Source organism: Poecilia reticulata, linkage group LG15 (assembly GCF_000633615.1).
Source record: "Poecilia reticulata strain Guanapo linkage group LG15, Guppy_female_1.0+MT, whole genome shotgun sequence".
Classification (NCBI taxonomy): domain Eukaryota; kingdom Metazoa; phylum Chordata; class Actinopteri; order Cyprinodontiformes; family Poeciliidae; genus Poecilia; species Poecilia reticulata.
The window spans coordinates 15,156,113-15,175,456 of record NC_024345.1 but is presented as its reverse complement, the minus strand read 5'-3'; the positions used below and the strand labels follow the sequence as shown (position 1 = coordinate 15,175,456).

General features: G+C 40.4%; 1 protein-coding gene and 1 long non-coding RNA gene across 7 annotated transcripts in view; one reads left to right on the top strand and one right to left on the bottom strand.

Moving 5' to 3' along the window:
- Nucleotides 1–21: 21 nt before the first annotated feature.
- Nucleotides 22–15,761, bottom strand: LOC103476830 (uncharacterized). 2 transcript variants are annotated; one of them, XR_535556.2, is made up of 3 exons: nucleotides 15,510–15,761; nucleotides 13,721–13,787; nucleotides 22–420 (listed from the first exon to the last, which is right to left on the bottom strand). It is a non-coding gene; the product is annotated as an uncharacterized LOC103476830 (long non-coding RNA). The 2 variants fall into 2 exon arrangements; XR_001777366.1 differs by lacking the exon at nucleotides 22–420 and adding an exon at nucleotides 12,133–13,357.
- The window catches only part of zmiz1a (zinc finger, MIZ-type containing 1a), a 124,796-nt gene continuing 117,376 nt past the window's right edge, over nucleotides 11,925–19,344 (top strand). For 4 of the 5 annotated variants that reach the window (XM_008429481.2, XM_008429482.2, XM_008429478.2 and 1 more), the window contains exon 1: nucleotides 11,927–12,112. The gene's annotated coding sequence lies outside the window, so the exon portion shown is untranslated. Of the gene's footprint in view, nucleotides 12,113–19,344 lie in introns of all 5 variants that reach the window. The other variant, XM_008429483.2, reaches the window with a different exon arrangement.

The following is a 19,344-nucleotide window of genomic DNA, read 5'->3' as shown; positions in this document are numbered from 1 at the left end:
AAAACAAAAAACAAAAAACAAAAATCAGAGTCACTATCCGCTCTCTGAGAGGACACTCATATACTGACACACACAGAAGAGGCCCCGCACAGACACACATTTTCACAGCTTCAGTGGCAGAAAATCCATAGCCCTTTCTGGGAGGAGGAATTCCATTAGATAATAGATATGGAATCCATCTCGATTCCCCCACCTTATCTTCTCCCAGGGTGAGGGATCAATACTGGGGCTTCAGCTCAACTGCCAACAATAACAGGAAATTGATGAGACGGGGTATAAGCAGCATGGAGGTCCAGTAAATGACACTTTCTTGGCCATAATTGTAATGTAAATTAGAGAGGGAGTTAATTGGTGAAAGGCTTCTTGTAGTAATGAGGAGGAATGAGAGCCGATGCTGGGAGTTCATCTGAGTGAGGTTAGCTGAGGATGAAAAAGAAGAAGAAAAAAATCAGAGTTCTTGTTGTGAAACATACAAAAACAAGAGAACAGATTGACACAGTTCGACTCCTGCGAAGATATCCAGTTATCCGAGCAAAACGGGCGTGTTTGCAGTAATGGCATCTAATTTTCCACAGAGCTCATGGTGGTTTCCTGCCGGAGCTGCCAGGTGCTGTGTTTACGGAGACCACTGCCTGGCAACGTAGTCCAAACAGCCAGAGGAAGACGGAGCCATGGCGAGGTGAGCTTGGGGTCAGGTGCTGTGGTGTTACAGAAAACTGTCGTCGTCGTCGCCGCGCACAGATTAACCCGGGCAGCTCCTTTGCCACAAAACCATGAGTCCTTTTGCTTTTATTTATATTTTACTTATTTTTTTTGTTTGTTTTGTTTTGTTTCATTTGTACAGCCGGTCCTGAATGTGGCAACATGTGGGTGAGGTGGCGGTTTACAGCGCACTGGTGATCCAGAGTCCAGAGTCCATTCTCAGCTGAGATGTTTGCACAGTGTTATGTGCTGCGTCATGTCGCAGAGGGACGTCAACAACAGATCGTGGAGAGCAGGAATGACCACAGAAAGACACATAACATCTTCGTCAGGGAAAACGGGAGCAACCTGGTGTTTTGTTTATTTAATTTTTTCTATTTTTTGACAGCTTTACATTATGTATCATTTACAACCAGCAGTGCAGGGAGTGTTATTGAAATTTGACGTGAAAGAACATCACCAAGGCTGTGCGTAATAATGAACTTAGAGGAAAATGTGTGACATGAATATGTTTTCAAACTCTTGTAGCATGAGGTAGGGTAACTCTGAAGGACCTGCAGAGACCCACAGCTCAGGTGGGGGAATCTGTTGCCATGACAACCATTAATTGGGCACTCTACAGTTCTTCGTGGAATATTGATAAGAACGTCAAAGCTGACAGAAATGTCTGGTTTTAAAGTTTGCCAAAGGCTGAATCTCCTCAATTTTGGCCCACGATCATGACTAACATAATCGTCTTTGTGAAAAAAATGAAAAAAAATTTTGAAAAAAAAGAAAACAATGGCAACAGCATCAATCTATTTAGATTATTTTTCTGAGCAGGGGCAGCTGGTTGAATGAAGAGTGGATCTTACTATTGGGAATAAAACACATTCAAAGGTGCAAAACAATGAATATATAGCCAGAGCTACCATGAGATGGTTAACAATAAAGCAGGTTTCTGTGTTAGAAAGGTCTACACACAGTCCAGACTCAGACCTAATTTGTTTCTAAATATCCCGAAAGACTCACTCACACCTGTAGCTCCAATAAAAGTCATCTAAGGAGCTCAATACAAATGTATGCCACTCTCGGACTTCTTTTTGTAAAACCCTTTGTACCACCGAATGTTTTCCTTCCACTTTGAAATTATCCGCTACATAAAATCCCAATTTGTGGTTGCAAAAAAAAAAAAAAAAGTGTGAAAGGGTTCAAGAGACATTTCGCAAGGCACTGGGCCCGACCATTCCCCAATTACCCAAACTTTATTAAATGCGGGGATTTAACTGACATTTAACAACCTGCCATTTTAGCATCAAAAGCACAGCAGCTGGCCTTGATGTGTGCAGCAGCTCAATCAGTCCCTCTCGGGCATGCTAAGCAGGAACAGTCATAGATGTGTTCATATCAGTGACATCTGTGGGCTCCAATCAACCTTCCTGCCCCTGTTCATTTCCCAGACTCAACCAGCAGGTGGTGCTGTCTTCTGTGGTATCCGTCTTGTTTTGGTTTACATGTTTTGACTTTTCTATGCATCCATCAGCTAGAAACATCATTTTGGCCCAGCATTTAAAGCTCTGCGAGCTCCCGTGGCTCTGCAGAGGAAGTGTCTGGTGATTCAGATGAACCAGACCGAGCTTGCTTTAGATTATTAAGATATACATGATTACAATTTGTGAGCCACACACTTTTCCCTCTGATCTCTCTGTGGTTTTCAGCCAGCGCATTATCAGCGGTAATAGAGTCGGATCTTCACGGACAAATCCCTTTAATGTCATCCACAGAGCCCAGGGGAGACCACCCTCACTGGTAGCAGGGCGGTCGGAGCTAATTTCAAACCAGACAATAGACTCATGTCTAAGGCTGGCTTGTAAGATCACATTATTTCTTTGTGTGTGTGTGTGTGTGTGTGTGTGTGTGTGTGTGTGTGTGTGTGTGTGTGTGTGTGTGTGTGTGTGTGTGTGAGTGAGTGAGTGAGTGAGTGAGTGAGTGAGTGAGTGAGTGAGTGAGTGAGTGCAGATATTAAATCAAGAACTTCACTGTGTGAGAGGTGACACTCTCAGACTCCTGAATGTTAACAATTGTAGAGTGAAGCTTCCCATAGACTAACAAGCTTCCTGAAAAAAATCAGCAATCGAACCGAAACCTTCGACAGCTCCCTCAGTTCTCTCACCAGATCAAGTCATGTGCTCAGACGGGTTTGCTGGAAAACATCAGGTCGTGTGCTTCTCTTTTGGTCGAGCTGAGAGGCTTCGGTTATTTATTATTTTTTTATATAATGCTGCAGCCATCCCAGGAATGATGTCATGTGTGTGGGAAGGTATTCCTCTCAGACACAACCTGTTTGCTCCTCTCCGGGGGCCACAGTAACTCGAGCTGCCTTGAAAGTCTGGGAGCGAGCACCGGTCACTTTGCAGACAAGGGCGTTATTTATTTTTTCTGGAGGAGACTCAATCCCTCCTCCTGCTGCTCCGAGGCACCGTCCTGAACTCTCTGGCACAAAGCACTTTCTTTTTCACCCCCTCCAGAGACACACGAGAGTCTGCGAGCCGAGTCGCACGGCCCTATTGGAGAGCCGGAGAAGTGGCAGGTTGTATAACATGATTAGTCATTGTTAATGTATATAATCACAGAGATTTGGAATACTAAAGCTCTTAAGAAGGCTACAGGCTGTGTGTCTGTTGTTAAGATGCTAAGCAGATATTGTGAGTATTCCCATGCAGCGTTTAAACATCACGAATGCTTTCTTCAACTCCAGTCCACTTCAAAGTCATAATGTCCATATGAAAGAAGCCTATTAGAATCATACACTGCGTGCTCCAAATTGTACATGCAGAATATGATTATGTGATCATTTGGGGCCCTGAATAACAGATATATGTCCTAAAATAAGCATTAAACAGATATAAAGTGCCTTCCTAAAGTTTTGACACCCATTGACCTTTTCAATATACAAGCACATTGGACTAGCACAAAACAGTGCACAATTGTGAGGTCAACAGAGCATAGCTATTTAGTCGAATTGATTTAATACTTTCCTTGTGCTGCGATCATAATCTTGTGTCTGTACTAGCTTTTACACATCTAGACACCAATATTTTTGATCATCCTTCTTCTCAAAAAAAGCTCAAGCGTTGTCAAATTTGATGAGGAGCCACATATTCTCATTTGCACAAATGTCTGGACTTTGACTGGGCCATCCTAAAGACATGGAAATGGTTTGATCTAAACTGTTTTTCTCTGTAGGTTTGAGGTTGGTCTTCAGCTGTGAGGTGAATCCCTGTCCGGGTCTCAAGTCTTTTGCAGCCTCTAACAGGTTTTCTTTCATAATAGCCTGCATGCAGCTCCACACATTTTCCTATCATCTATTGCCAGAAAAGCATCTCCACAGCATGATGCTGCCACCACCACGTTTCACAGTAGTGAGGTTGCATTCAGGGGGTTGTTCGGTGTTAGTTTAATCTTGCTCTCCTCTGACCAGTGCACATTCTTCCTTACAATAGTTAGGGTGAACTTTTGGTGTGGTTTGTCTTTGTTTTTATTTTTTTATTTTTACAAAGTCTTTTTCCTTCATAAGTTTCACAAACGTCAGCTTTGTGTGGAAGATTTAGTTTTTTGCCAACTTCTCCCACATGAGCTATAAATCTCAGTAGCTCCTCTAGAACATTTAGGGACTTTGTGACTGCTTTTCTGATTAATGTCTGACGTGTTAGTTTAGGTGGATGGACATGTCTTGGTAAGTTTACAGTTCAAACTCTGTTTTGTGATAATGGGTCAAACAGAGCAGCAAGCATGAAATATTTGTTTTTTAAACTTGCTTTAGACTTCTCCACAACTTTATCCCTCGACTGTTTGGTGTGTTCCTCAGTCTGCAGGAGATGATTGTTCGCTAATGTTCTCCAACAAACCTCCAAGAGGTTCAAAGTGCAGCTGTATCTGTACACGGATTATATTCTGTATTACTAATACATTGAGGTGTCAGAAAAAAAGGGAGATGGATGCAAATGCGTGCCACACCTTTCAGATTTCTATTTATAAAAACCTTTCTTCTCCACCTCTGTAACACATAGCTGTAGTTATATTGCTTTGTGTTGCTCTACAAAATGAAATAATGCTAAAATACAATGAAGTTTGTGTACATGAAAATGTAAAAAAAAAAAAAAAAAATTCAAAGATGTGAGCAATTTGATTTATTATTTTTATTCCCGGCATGAATTTATAATATCTGAGATAAAGAGGCCTCATTCAAGATGAAATGACGGTGAGGCCTGTTTACTGTTAGCAATGCATTCAGCTCCTCATTCAGCTTTTGAGCCAACTTCGTGTTCAGTAGCTGCCGGACGAATCCAAAGCGTCTGTCTTTGGGGACGGTCTATATGCGGGTGAGCAGTAATCCTGCTGAGGATCATGACTCAGCAAAGCAGCTGTAAATGCACATTACAACAGGACGAGACAAGCTTATCATCGCCGGGGTTATTGTTGACCTACTTTTTAAATATTTTTACATGAAAGGCACAGCTTGCATGAAGACGTAACAGGAAAATGTCTACCGGACAGCAATGCAACAAATCCTCGCTCGGAAACATTGAAACGCTGCAGCGTTCTGAGTTAGAGTGCTGCAATCGACTGGCTTAAAAGGTTATGCGAATCAATACAAAGTTGTTTTGGGCACCAGCCCTATTATATTAATGTCATCCTGAGAAATAGGCGCTAGCTTAGGTGGCTTCTCTGGCAGCCTGTTTTCCATTTTAACTCCAGTTACAGGTTCTTTGATGCAACAGAAAGATCGGAGCCGAGAGCCGTTTTGGAGTAGGCCTTTGGCGTTAATTATCGTTTCAGGCAAAAGAAAAAGTCCTCGTTTCTGTCATTCAACTCTTGCATTGCTATTTGGTGTTAATGCAATACATACAAGCGGGAAAATCGAGTGAATAATACTCTGAGTCCTCACGAGAGTCGCTCTGTGACTACTGAGGCAGCTAGTTGTGCAGCCAAGGATGACACAGAGGTTGAAGTGGTCACACATTTACTCAACTCTCTCTCTCTCTCTCTCTCTTTCTCTCTCTGTCTCTCTCTCTCTCTGTCCCTCTGGCACATGTTCTTCCCAAGGTCATATACTGCATTGCATAATAATGTAACAAAAAAAAATGGGCTCGCACCACACACATGCTTGCAGAAAGTAAACTGTGCGACAATAAAGAAAAGAACAAGCAGACTAAAAATAACGTTGCGTTCATCGCCCTCCGGGCGTCGGACCACCACTCTCGACTTCGCATCTCATAAGTCGAGTGTCAAGCTTCGGATGTAGCTGAGAGTTTGCTTCCTGAACTGTGTGTGAACCCTTAAGATACACATGCCTTAGTGGACATGAACACCCATGAAGGAACTCTGTGCTTCTGTGCTTCAAATGGGCTTTTTCTTTATAACCACTGATGGGCCAGGAAACAACCTATGTATTAAAGCAAAAGAAAAAAAGAAAGGAAAAGCACCCACCTTATTCAACCTTCCTCTACCTTTTTCTCGCGCCCCCCCCCCATCCCTTCTTCTATCATTCCATTCTTCTCCTCCACCACCTCTCTCGCGTGGCCTCGGGGAGCTGTTAGCTGTCTGGATGCTGGCACTCTATTGTGAGCGCTCATTGATTTCCCCTCTGCTCCCCGCAGTCAGTCAGGCCAGTCAGCATGGGGCCCCGTGCTGTCTTGCGACCACCCGGTCAACATTCACAGAAACACGGAAGAGAAACAGAGAAAAAGGATTGAGCACAGACACTAAGACAGCGGCAGCGTCTATAAAAGCTGTCCAAGCTTCCAGAGGCCGGCAAGTCATATTATCTGCTTTCTCTCCTCCCCTGTTTCTGTCGCTCAGCTCCTCGTTCTTCTCACAGCCAGAAGAGATCAATGGTGTACTCAACCAGACTTCACTTGTCTTGTTTTAAAATAGTGCTCCTCTGTTTTTTTTCTCCGCAGGAGAGGATCCATTTACTGACCCCACAGCTCCTCGACATATCGAGAAAATTAACCCTTGCTTCACCTCCTCCAATAAAGCCGTTAAGCTGAAATTTTCAAAATGTTCTTATGTCACTTGTATCGAATCAGTTGCTCAAGACGTGCACCCTCTCTCTCCTCACTCTGTTGATTTTAAAAGTACACTAGGCCTACAAAGCAAACAACAATGCTCCAAAGAGACATAACAAATAACAACCCCCCCCCCCCAAAAAAAAAATCTTCTAAAAATAAACACAAACAAAAATTAAACAGAAATGGAAAGCTGCAAAACTAAATTCAGTGTCATAAAACTCAACAAACAGAATGCAAAACTTCAAGTGAAAAGATACATTTGGCTTTGCAAGAAGTAACAAAAGAACAATGGATTTCAGAAAACATGTTAACATTTCATGAAAACAAAGCAAACAACTAAAAAAATACAGCATTCCAATAAACTAAAAAAATAACAGTAAAAAAAATACGTTTCCTGTGGTGTTGTCATTGTATCTTTTGACATTGTGTTTTTGGTTTTTGTCTTTCGATGTGTTTTGACCTCATAGAAATACTCTTGGACATTACATGACTTTTGCGTAAATGTCCACTGGTTATAGTTTTGGTAGAGAAAAACTATTTTAAGACTTGGCTTTAGAGAACTGTAATCTATTTGCATTGTTATATATTGAAGAAACAATCACTATGAAAAAGAAATATGCAACAGACGACTTTGGATTTGTGCTGTTGTACCCAACAATTTCCTTTGATGCCTTTGAAGCTCCTTATCTCTGCACTGGAGTAATTGCTAGTTTCAGTCCCACACTGTAAATCTTTTGTGTCAGCATCAGTGCGTTTTCTATCAGCCTTTACTTGAGTTCCATGAGGAATACATCAAGGCTTCAGTCTTGGTCCAGTTCTTTTTCTTTTTCTTTTTTTTTTTTTTGTTGACAAAAGCCAAACATTTTCTTTTGTTTTAATGAAGTTGACTGCCAGGTTATTTTTTTGCTGAAGAACATTGATAACCGCTCTGAGTTGACTCTCCTTGACTACCATTTTGTCATCTCGTGATAAATGAAGCTAAAATTTGTGAACTGACATGAGAGCAACACCTGCAGGATATCCTGTGTTGACCTTTGCTCTTCAGTCCTTGTGTAGGAGAGAAGCAATATCATAAATTTGCGTGCTGAAATTGAACTTTCATTTCAGAGTGGTAAACACAGTTGGCCAAATCAGCTTTTTTTCAGTTCAGGTCACAAGACATTAAGCTATTATTACATTTCCTTCATGTTTTGTTTTGTTTTTGTTTTTGTTTTCTCTTAAATTTGGATTTTTTTTTACCACCTAAATTTGTTGACATCTCCCATTTTTCTATTCAGCTGCGTTCCACATTTGCTGCAAAGAATTTCTTCCTGCTGCCATGCTCTTGACAATTAATCACCAATTTATGTCTCTTAACAGAGGAGAAGTTGTTCTCTTTCACATAGTGTGACTTTCAAATAAACTTATCTCATGGAACTTGAGCTACATGCCTCAGAGGCAACAGTGGGAAGAGTAGTCATCCTGCAATCCGGAAGTTGTGGCTTCCTCCTGCCAGATCTCGATGTGCCCTTCTGCGAGGCACTTAACCCTAAGTTGCCTACAGGTCTTTGTATGGGTGTATGACTGTGCCCTGCATAAGTGAGTGGGACTTGTTGAATGTGGCTCCGGCATAAAGCGCTTCGAGTGGTCGGCATGATTAGAAAAGTGCTACACAAATTAAGTCCATTTTACTACATCTTCATCTTGAAAGCATGCTTACATTTGAATCTGCGTTTTAAACATGAGACCCACAAGCTGGAACTGTTCTGATTAAATCTAAATGATTCAGCAAGTTTCTATAAAAAAAAAACTAACTTTTTTAAATGCTTGTGCAAACGTTTGCGACTAAACCCTGGACAAATTTCTTCTTCACCTTCTGTTTTCGGTTAATTTGAGCTTGTCTTTTTTTGTTCAGAACATTCTGACATGAATGTATTTTTAAAATTAACTAGGGAATCTTGTCTCTTTTAGCAGCTTGCATTTTTTAATCTTGTGTAATTTTTCAGTAGTTTGTTCAGCCTAGTTCTTAAAGTGATTTAGAAACAATGTGGTACGATATGTCGTGGTTGGCTGTTTTGGATTGACGCCCTTATAACAGTCATATTACCGTTAGTCTACTGGAACAAACTTTAGAAAGAGTTTTGTTACCAAGACAGTACCACAAGTCTAACCAGAGACGGTTTTACTGGTGTCAGTCCCTCCCGACAATGTGACTTGTTTCATTTTTAGGGTTCTCAGTCGCTGCAGAACTTTGTTGGTGCAAACAACTGGGTTGCACAGTACGACCACCATCCCACCTTCATGTAAACAAGAGAGCTTCAGCGCAACTAAATTTCTCCTTCCATCATGTAACTACAAGAAGCATCCATCACTCCCCCCGCCCCTTGCTGCTTCAGGACAGAGAAGCAATGTCAGGAGCAGAAAGATGACAGAGAGAAATGAGGATCATTTAGAATTTAAACAAAGTCAGAAAACGAGTCTGGCTTGATTGTCATTAATGTGTTGAAGACTAAGTTGTTTTCATATGGTAATTTGATCTGCTAAAACACAATGTGGGTTAACCTTGTCAAAGTTTATTTCTTCTGGTTTACGTTGACGCACTCGCCTAACGTTTAAAATGCAGCACACGTGAAATTATACGCAATTCAGTCTGAACCCATATGTATTAAAATCCATCCATCTTCTTGGCAGCCATTTGACTAAATTATTTGGAGAGGGTGAAGTGCACAACAAAAAGCTCGGCAACAGGACATTTTTTTTCTGAACCGCAGGATGACCTGACCAGCTGCAGGCCCTTGACACCCATAGCATGCCCTATTGCTTTTTAGTTAGTATAAAACAAAAACTTGATGGATGAACCAGAACATGAGATAGTATTAACAGACTGAAAGCTAAGTGGAAAAAGTCACCAAGAGATATGTCATTTGCTGATTCCAAGTCAGCAAAATTACTCTACTTTAGAACCGGAGAATGCTAACATTACGCTTCAATAACATTACCTCCCGTCTCCCACAACCCTCCACAGCTTCTAAATTAGCTCAAACTTAAAGGATGTTTCATTGTTTTTAAGATGTCTAAGTAGCATTTAATTAAATCTAGATAAAAAAAAAATGTACTTTTAGATTGACAAATCTTGAAACACATATTCTACACCAAATAGAGGTTCTTTATAATAGTTTAGGGAACTAAACTGTTAAAAAGACCAAATTATTCAATAGTAATCACATGTTGTGAAATGCAAAAACCATCACAAAAATGGGTGCTCTTGGTTTTACCCAAATTTTCTCAAGACGTTTTTCAAGATACTGTTAAAATCTTTCCTTGTCTCTTTCTCATGGCTCCTCTGCAAAAGGAGAGGCTTGCAAAGAGCAAAGAGTGAGGACACATTGACATAAGTCATCCTCAGAGGCCATTTAAAGGTAGAAAAAACATGAGCTCCCAGATACAGCATGTGACATTGACTGCTAACCTCATTTCCATTGTAGAAATATGCTTCCCTGAAATAAAAATGAGAAACTACCCAAGCAGCTGATGTCACTAGTTGCATTTGTCCCCATCAGTGGTCATGGCTGCTTTGACCAGAGGGCTGGGGTGTCCTTGAGACACATTGATACAGACCCCCACCCCACACCCAACCCACATGGCTACCCAGCCGCCTGCCTCCTTTCACTGCTGATAGCCTGCTCAGGCTGTACACTGCATCAGTGTCAGAAACCCTGCAGGCAGGAAGCTAAAAGGATGGCAGACACTTCCTTCCCTTCAAAGAGAGGTGCCCGAGCCAGTAACTGCAAACAGAAATCTGACCCTTGGACTTGTGACACAGTGTGAAGTGAAATCGTAAACTGAGCACACCAATTGTTATCACTTTCGTTGGTGATCTTCTATCCAAAAGTTTGAGCCAAAGGAAGTATGGTGCGTGTCTGGTGCACACTGCACGTGCAGGACTAGTTTTCCTGTTCGCTTGTTTGTTTTTCTTCTTTCCTTTTTATGGTTTACGTGGTATTACGTTATCTATGCCCCCATTGATTGTTTATTCCCACCCCAACGTGCACGCACACTACAGAAATCCTGCGTGTAGGAACCGCATGAAGAGTCAATGATTCTATCTGATGCGCTGCGAGCTGAGCGGCCCTCCCTCTGGGGCAGTTCAGCCTTGCCAGACTGGGAACACAGGGGAAGTAAAGAGATTGCGTGCTAACGTGCGTGCGCGTGTGTGTGCGCGAGGGTGCGTGCGTGTCGGGAGGAGAGACATTGTTCCTTGACGTCAGCGCTCAGCCCAGCCTGCCGCTGCTCTCAAACACGTCTTTGTTATTCGGAGGCTTCCACAGGAGGACGGCCGCCAGCAAAACACGGAAACCGGCGTATGGAGCTGCTGGAGCGGAGCCCAGTATGCAAAGATTTACACGCCAAAATAACCTTTCTTGTGGGCGCATTTATAATCATTTATGTACGGCTGTTTCTTGACTATCATGCTCCAAAAGACTTTGTTTTAATAGTATTTTGAGTGTACACAGATTGAGTGTACAAATGCCTTAATATATATATTTCAAAAATAATGTAATACCAAATGTAGCTAAAAAGCAAAAACATAAATACAAAAAAATATGAAATGTTGATATCTTGATAGGAGTAATCCAGACTTTGAACAAATAAAATACGATACAAAACAAAAATAAAACAGTCAAATGCAACATTTAACAGACAACTGAAAACTATTGTAAATTTCCATTGCTCATTTTTTTGCTACATTTTTGTATTCAATTCATGTCCAAAATAGAAAAAATAGAAAAAAGTACTTAGCTTTTCAGCTAATTTTCAGATGAACCTGAACATTTAAATATACACGTGTCTTTAAAATGACTAAATAATTACAAGTAAAGAATATTCAGGTAAAAACCAAGATATAAAGATATAAAGCAATAAATATAGGCCTATTTATAAATACATATCACTAACAAATGTTATGTCTGTAGTAATACTACTACTACTTCTACTAATAATAATAATTATATGGCTGAAAAATATGTGCATGAAGAAACAGGTCACAGAAGTTAATTACGGCATATTTCCAGCAGAGGTATTGTTATAATGTTACTATTACGTCTAACCACTGGTGTCCTTCCGCAGGAAATCTAGGCCGCCTTTTTCCTCCCACCACCGCGCACGGCTCTCTGGTAACTGAATAGCCAGTGTAATCTGACACTTCAACTTGCGGTGCTCTACGGTAGTTGATTCAGTCAGTCAGTCAGTCAGTCACACCGTCTTCGGGGTTCTCTCACGTCGTCTTTGTGAAGTGAAGGGAGCGAAGGAGCGGAGCGCCGTAAACACGCGGCGTGGAGGAACAATACGCGGCTTTGCCTCTCAGCTTCGAGCAGAAAGTAAGTTTCGCGCCTGGTTATTTTCTCCTAAATTATTGTTGCAAAGCGAGGTTTGAATGCTGGACGTGGGGCTTCTGGACAGCCACTACCTGCTAACAATAGGCTGACCTCCGGGAAACCTTTTAACAGCCGCTGGTGAACTGGTGTCAAGGGGGCAAATTCTGGTTGCGTGAGCCGCGACGGAGCGCTTTAATAGCCAGACTGCCTCCTCCATTGTATGTAAACACCGTGCGAACGAGTTGCGCTGAAGCGGCAACGTTTATTGGGATTGTTTTAAAAAGGAGGTGACTGCATTCGGACAGTGCTGTGGAAATATGCTCGGAAGAGAGTGGCTGCAGGTTTATTTTATGTGTGTGTGTGTGTGTGTGTGTGTGTGTTAATGTGTCTTCTCGGTCGATCAGCTGATGGCTCGGTTGAATGTATGTCACTTAGCTAACAGTCAGCCGTGTGTCTGGGCTTGTTGACTCCCATCAAGGCTATTATCGGCTACCTGTTGTAATGCAATTAGCTGGCATGTCCAAGTGTTACTCCTTCTCTGCTGTGTTATACAACACCTGTCATGCAGCTTCTGTGATGTTTGGCACTTCGGTTTGAATGCATGACACTATTTACTGAATGAATTTCAGAATCTCCCAGCAGGAGGTCAATTAGGACATTTGGGATCAAAGTCCTTCTTGCAACATTTTTCAAATCCATTTTTTTAAAATTATTTGTTCAAGCTGATAAATAATAAAGCGTATTTATTGTACCCTTAATATTACAGTTAGACAGTGTCCAGATGGCCATAAAGCTGGTGCCCACTCTGAAATCTTGCAGCGCACACCCACCCTTGATCCTTCTCCACAGACTGGTTTGCACATCCTGTTTGCGCTGCACAAAACCCAAAATCAGTATCTGTGTTGGTAACCAGCAGTGCCTCATTTGGTCTCAGCCTGCAGCCCTGTGTCTTAAGTCTGGCAGACCATCCCCGTTAAATTCCTGCCGTCTGGATGTGAGGCCAGCCAGGGCAGAGCGCAGCACACAGAGAGAGAGAGAGAGAGAGAGAGAGAGAGAGGGGGGAGCTCAGGATGGGAGGAGGGATGGCTGGAGAGAGAGGGAGGAGGAGGTGGAGACTGCTGCTCTTTCATTACCCTGCAGCCTGCTACAGGACAGCTGAAGTTTAGGACAGGGTGATGTAGCGCTTGTATTCTTAGCCTGAACCCCGTTTCCTACCGTTAGCCCCTACCCCTTTGTACTTGATAATTCCTGTAAACAAACAAAACAAAAACCCCAAAACAAGAGGATATGAGAATAGCTACTGGTCCTGCAGCACACATCAACGTACATCCATTGTAATTCTTGTTATCTGATGCAAAAATATATTTCCAAATCCATCTTATTGATAAATAAGCTCAGGTTACAGATATTTAAAATATACTTTCTTTTAGTTAACCAGTATACTTACAACAAATATACAATATAATACGTACATACTTGTAAAATGTAAAATCCTGTCCAAAGAAGCAAGCAAAGTTTAATTAGTTATATCCTTATAATCTCATGCCCACCTATTTTTGTTGTTGTTGTGTTTATAAGAATTTACTGGATGATTTATTGGAAATTACTCACGTTATGTATGAAGATGATCTTGTGGGTTTTAGTTCTTCAAGTGCAGGTTTTCAACAGCTGTTATACTCTGCAAAACATAGGACATCATTTTAAGTACAATGCTTGTAACAGTGCTGTTACGCTCTGTTTAACAAAAGAAGGCAAATATTCTTCTTTCAAACTGTCAGATAATATAAAAAAAGTGTCCGTGAGAAAACTGAAATATCATGGAGTCTTGAAAAGACCAAGTTGGGACAGTGCAAGTGAACTGTTTGTGACAGCCGGAGTCAGCACTCTGCTCGGAAACCTGATGGATAAGTTTACATGCCGTTTAGCTGAATCTGAAAGTAAAGCTATCATGGCCCTAGTTAACCTCATTGTTGTGCTACATGCAATGCCTTTTCACAGCTGTAGAGAAATTTTATGTAATTGTTTTTGGTGAGTTTATTTCTGTTGCTTGGTTGTTTGTTATCCTGTTTTTTCTATCGTCACTCAAAAGATCAGGGCGGCGGAGAGTGCAGATGTTCTAGTTTTTAGATTTCATCATAAAGTCTTAAAACTAGATGGCAGTTTTATAGTATTTCACAATTGAAGGCTTTCATTACATTTTTAATTTTTTTATTTATGACATTTATTGCTGCCGTTTCCCCCCCTTAAAACTCTGTTTAATCTGTTCTGTAGTTTACATGGCGCTTATTTTAGTTGTCTAATAATCATTAGTTTATTTGTGTTAGCGGCTTTGGCAGGATTGATGTTTTGCGTTCTCGTTTCTTTGTTCGAACAGTTGCAAAGCACTTTCTGATGAGGGATCTGTAAATAAAATGATATTGATCTTTTTGATTAATTAAAATTTTTGTGTTTTTGTTGTGATGATCTTTTTTTTTTTAAACAGCACATTCCTTTCTGTTTCCTGTTTTTGTTAAAAAAATTAACACATTTTAAAAGTCATTCTGATGGTTAAATATTGCAAAGTGAAACTATCTGTTATTTTTCTGGTAAATAATAATAATTACCTGCCGTTCCCTAATGTACTATATTGGAACACTTTAGCTAAACTTTACAGTGGTTATTGTGCCTTCAGATTGAAAACTATTTACATTTGTGGGTGGATCTGGAAGCATCTGCCTTTTTTGTTTTCAATTGCAAACGCCTCAGTTTGTAGGTGTGAACCTCACGTCACACCTTTGTGCAAGTGCTCTGATATACAAAATTAGTTGGTATACCTCACCCTATATAAATGCTAATAATGCCTATATTTTTTACAGTGAACAGTCTGAAAGTGTTTTCGAATTCACAAAACGTGATGAAGACGTTTTTGTCTTCATTTTAAAAATACAAGTTATAAAGCTCCGAACATTTCACCAACAAGCCTCTAATTCTTGAATTTGCCGTTGTATTCATTGCAAAAGAGTTGCATTGGATTGCAGGTGTTCATGTCGTTACGTCCACTCCCTCTTTGTGTCTGTCTAAGAAAGTGTGTAAACACACACTAAGAACGAGCGCACCCTCCAGTGTCTCCTTCCTCTGTAATTTAAATTGGTGATGTAATGAAATTGTTTTAGCAGCAACACTTGTCAGGCGCACCACATTAATTAGTGCTGCTGTTCAGATTTTTTTTTTCTTTCTCTTTTAAAACCCTCCTTCTGACGAACCAAAAGGAGTTGTAACTCATTCCAGAAAAACTTGAAAACCGAAGATGCATCCATTCAAAGTGGGTTACCAAATAAATTGGCAACAAAGGAGGAGGAGGAATTAAAGTAATCTGCAAGGGTTTGAAATGTGTGTGTGTGTGTTGGTGTGCCTGTGTAACTTTTCTTTCCGTCTGTTGTCCTTCTTGGGGCCTCTCTGCAACCAGCCAGGCAGGCAGGCTGTGAGACAAGACAGAGAAGCATCTGATTCAGTAAACAGGCTAAAGTCTCCTGTAGACTCACTCTGAAATCAAATTTGGATGTTTTCAAAAGCTCAACGGATGGGAGCAAATACAGGCAGACTCTGTGAGGTTGGATTCTCTGGCTCTCCAGAGTGCCAGACTGTGAAGAGGTCACACTGGAAATACGGCGGGAAACGCTCGCGTCTTTAACACGCAGGGCTTGGAAAGTCTAGCAAAGTCTGGGATACAATTTGATCTTTTTCCAAGTCTGGATAAGTATGGAAAAGGAAAACGTAGGAGTCTACAGTCTTTTTTTTCCCCTATTAAATTAACAAAAATATAGTATTCTGAATTTCAGAAAAAAAAAACAAAGGGCTTTTTTTTTTTATCTTGAAATGTAGATTTAAAAAATATATTTAATGTAGATCATCATAAGCTTGTTAGTTCATTGGTTGTTTTGTTTACTAACTTGATGAGAAAATCACAAATAAAGACACAAATACAAAACTAAAATTATTTTTCTGTTTTTTTTTTTTTTTTAGATTTTTGGATCAGGGTTTTAAACTGAACCTGTTTTGTAAATGTAAAAGTAGAGCAATGCCTTTTTCTGTATCTCAGAAAATCTACAATTACCGTGAAATCTCTGAATTATTGGACAGAAGGATAAAGATAAAGACAAATGTGAAAAATTACATCATATGTTTCAAGGATTCCCTCAAAAAACTTGCTAAGCCCAGTGGTTGGGGTGCTCAGCAGTCATTCATCCAGCGGCTCATTGTGTTTTTGAATTAAAAAATGTTGAAAATTGATAGGAAATTTGAATATATCACTTGATAATTATGTGTCATTGGAAGATCAGAAGATTAATATCTGAACACCAACTATAAAGCCTTAAAAAATGCAAACATTTAAAAATAAATAAGCAATGTTAAGCCTGGTGGGAGCACAAGTAAAACCTGGTGGCCCGCCAGGCTTACAACACACTGGGGGAAACTCTGTGTTTCCTTTCCCAGACAGATTATAGCTCATTACCTTTTTTTTCTTTTCTTCATACGTAAAAATGTAAGGGATGTTATTTTTTTTGCAAGATAATTTAAAAAATGTGTTTATTTTCAAATAAACAACTATGGTGTCTAATTTAATATTTAGGAAGAAAATGTTCTGAATTACCATTATGTGTTAAGATTGGCACTTCATCCATTGCAATCATAAAATAAGTCTTAAGAAACCATTCTTTGGCTGATCATTAATTATTTATATTACCGTCATCATCACATCGTGTGTCAGAGCAGTCTGTGTTACACACCTCAGTAGTAAAACACGATTTCAGTAAAACAGAAACCATTATAGAGTTGCCATTTTGAGCTGTCTTTAGCATTTAGCATAATTAGCATTACTAACAGCAGTCGCTGTTTGTTTTTCCTGCAGAGTTTATTCAAAAGACTCCCAATATTTACTAATCCAATATTTTCTATGTCTGTTTCCAGGAAACAGGCATGCTAAGTTGCTCTAACCCAGAGCATCTTTGGTGTCTGCAGAAATGTAATTCCCTGACCTAAAATACAGTTTTCTTTCTAGAAAATCTGTACATCTTTTGTGCTTCATAAAGAATTCATTTATAAACATCTTTCTGACACTGAAAGGAGCCAAGGTTCAGTGTGCCTGCAGTAAAAACTTCCACAATGAAAGTCTGTTGAGCTCAGTAAAAAGATTTGTGTTATTTTGTAGTCTGCAAAGCGCACAGATGATTAAACCAAACAAGGTAATGTAAGATTTACACAAAAGTCCAGATTGTTACTAAATTACTAAAACCCGTGAAATTTAAGTCAGGAATTCTAATAGAAACCTGAGATAAAAACACAACAGAACTGCAAGTTGTAGCTAAGTATGAGGAAGATAAAGGTTTGCTTGCAATCACATACTTGTTTCCTCACCAAACAAGTAGACAAATAGAAAATATTCCCTTCTAAGCACCATATTGGTAAACATCGAAGGTACGAAGTATTAGATGTTTGTGTCAAGAAATAACGTCAGGTTGCTACAAGTTGCAGCACATAAATCGCCTGCACAATTCATCAGGCACGTCTGCTCAATGTGCACAGAGGCACTACAGCATCCTGAACCCCGGCTTTTGAGCCCTCTGCGAAGCAGCGAGGTGGTAATTTGAATTCAAGGAAAACAACTAATTGCACATGTTGCAGTAATTAGCTTTTTGTTGCTCAGCAGTTCACTGAAGTCACACACGGTCCTCGCTGCTCTCTGTGCGGCTGCAGCCTGCTGAACGTGCTAAAAACCTGCCGATCGCTAATCAATGTTTTGACAGCCACGCGACATTTCATCTCACTGTTTGAGCCGTTTTAAAGAAGTGCTGTGAAAATGCTTGCAAAGTTTTTTTTTTTTTCTTGACACAGATTCTTTTTAGTCTTGTGTCTCGCCTTCAGTATGAACCCACTCACTTGTGTCCAGCGGGGAAGCCAGCCTGTCTCTGTTTTTGTCTGAAATCTTGCTTTATTTTTGTTTTAGGTCGATCTTTTGCTTTGCATTTTACCATTTTCTACTTTTTTTTTTTTTTTTATTAGAAAAATTGTGTTGTTTTGAAAATACAGGCATTTTATGAGCCCGTTTCCCTTGTGTCAGACCTTGGAATTCTTCCCAATCGTAATAAGCCTCCGGTAAGCTCCCTCGTCCAGTTAAAATCTGGTAATCACGGTTCAACTAATACACGAGAAATGTAGCGGCCAGCAGATAAGTCAGAATAAGTCATCCCACTGACTGACTGTGATGACATCAGCGTCCTACAGGAAGCCAAAATGGACCAAGATTAGACGTCGGGATAAGGAAACCTCAGCCTTGGCGGCGTGCTCCTCACCGCCGTCTTCTGCTCATGGCTCAGGCAGGGCTGGTTTGAACTCGCAAGGCAGTGGGAGGAGGGCGGCAGAGTCATTGTGAATAATGCTGAGTCCCTTAGAAAGGCATTTAACCTCATGGAGAGATGGGCGGCATTGTTTGGCCACCTACTGTAGACGAGTCCCAGGAGTGCTGAGTGGGGTGCTGGTGCTGTTAAAGTCCATTGTGAGAAGTAGATTATACCAGCTGCAGGCTCCGAATTGTGTTTTAACCACGACTATATCACGGTAAACTTGCCGTTACCTTGAAATTAATTGTCGCTGTTTAACGCAGACAAAACATTAAATCGAAATGTTCCCGACGAGACGCTGCTTCAGCCTTGAACGGTGCCAACACCAGAGAAATGAGACCTTTTTAGTGATTTTTCTTTTCCTTTTAAAAAAACAATAAGAACATACAGTGCTTTGCAAAAGTGTTCATACCCTTCTAAATTCTCCACTTTTTGTCACGTGACAATGATAAACTTCAGTGTATATTTTTGGGGTGAGTCTGTCACAGCTTTCTACACATAGATGCTGAAGTTTTTAGCCATTCTTTGAACTTGTTTGCATGATAGATCAAGCTCAGATGGATTGAATGAAGAGCGTCTGTTTCAAGTCTTACAGCAGAATGTCACTCGGATTTAAATCCTGACTTTGACTGAGCCATTCTATCATTCATTTTGTTCACTTTACCATTGTCACCGACTTTGTGTTGGTCTGTAATGGGGTCCGCAAACTTTACATCTCTAAGAGACCTTCCTATACCCAATCCTCTACAAATGGATTTTATCCAGGGCCATACAACTGATTGGACTGTTTTAAAACTTATATCTATAGATATCATACATTTACTGTGTTTTGTTTTGAGGTTTTAAATAACAGCAATT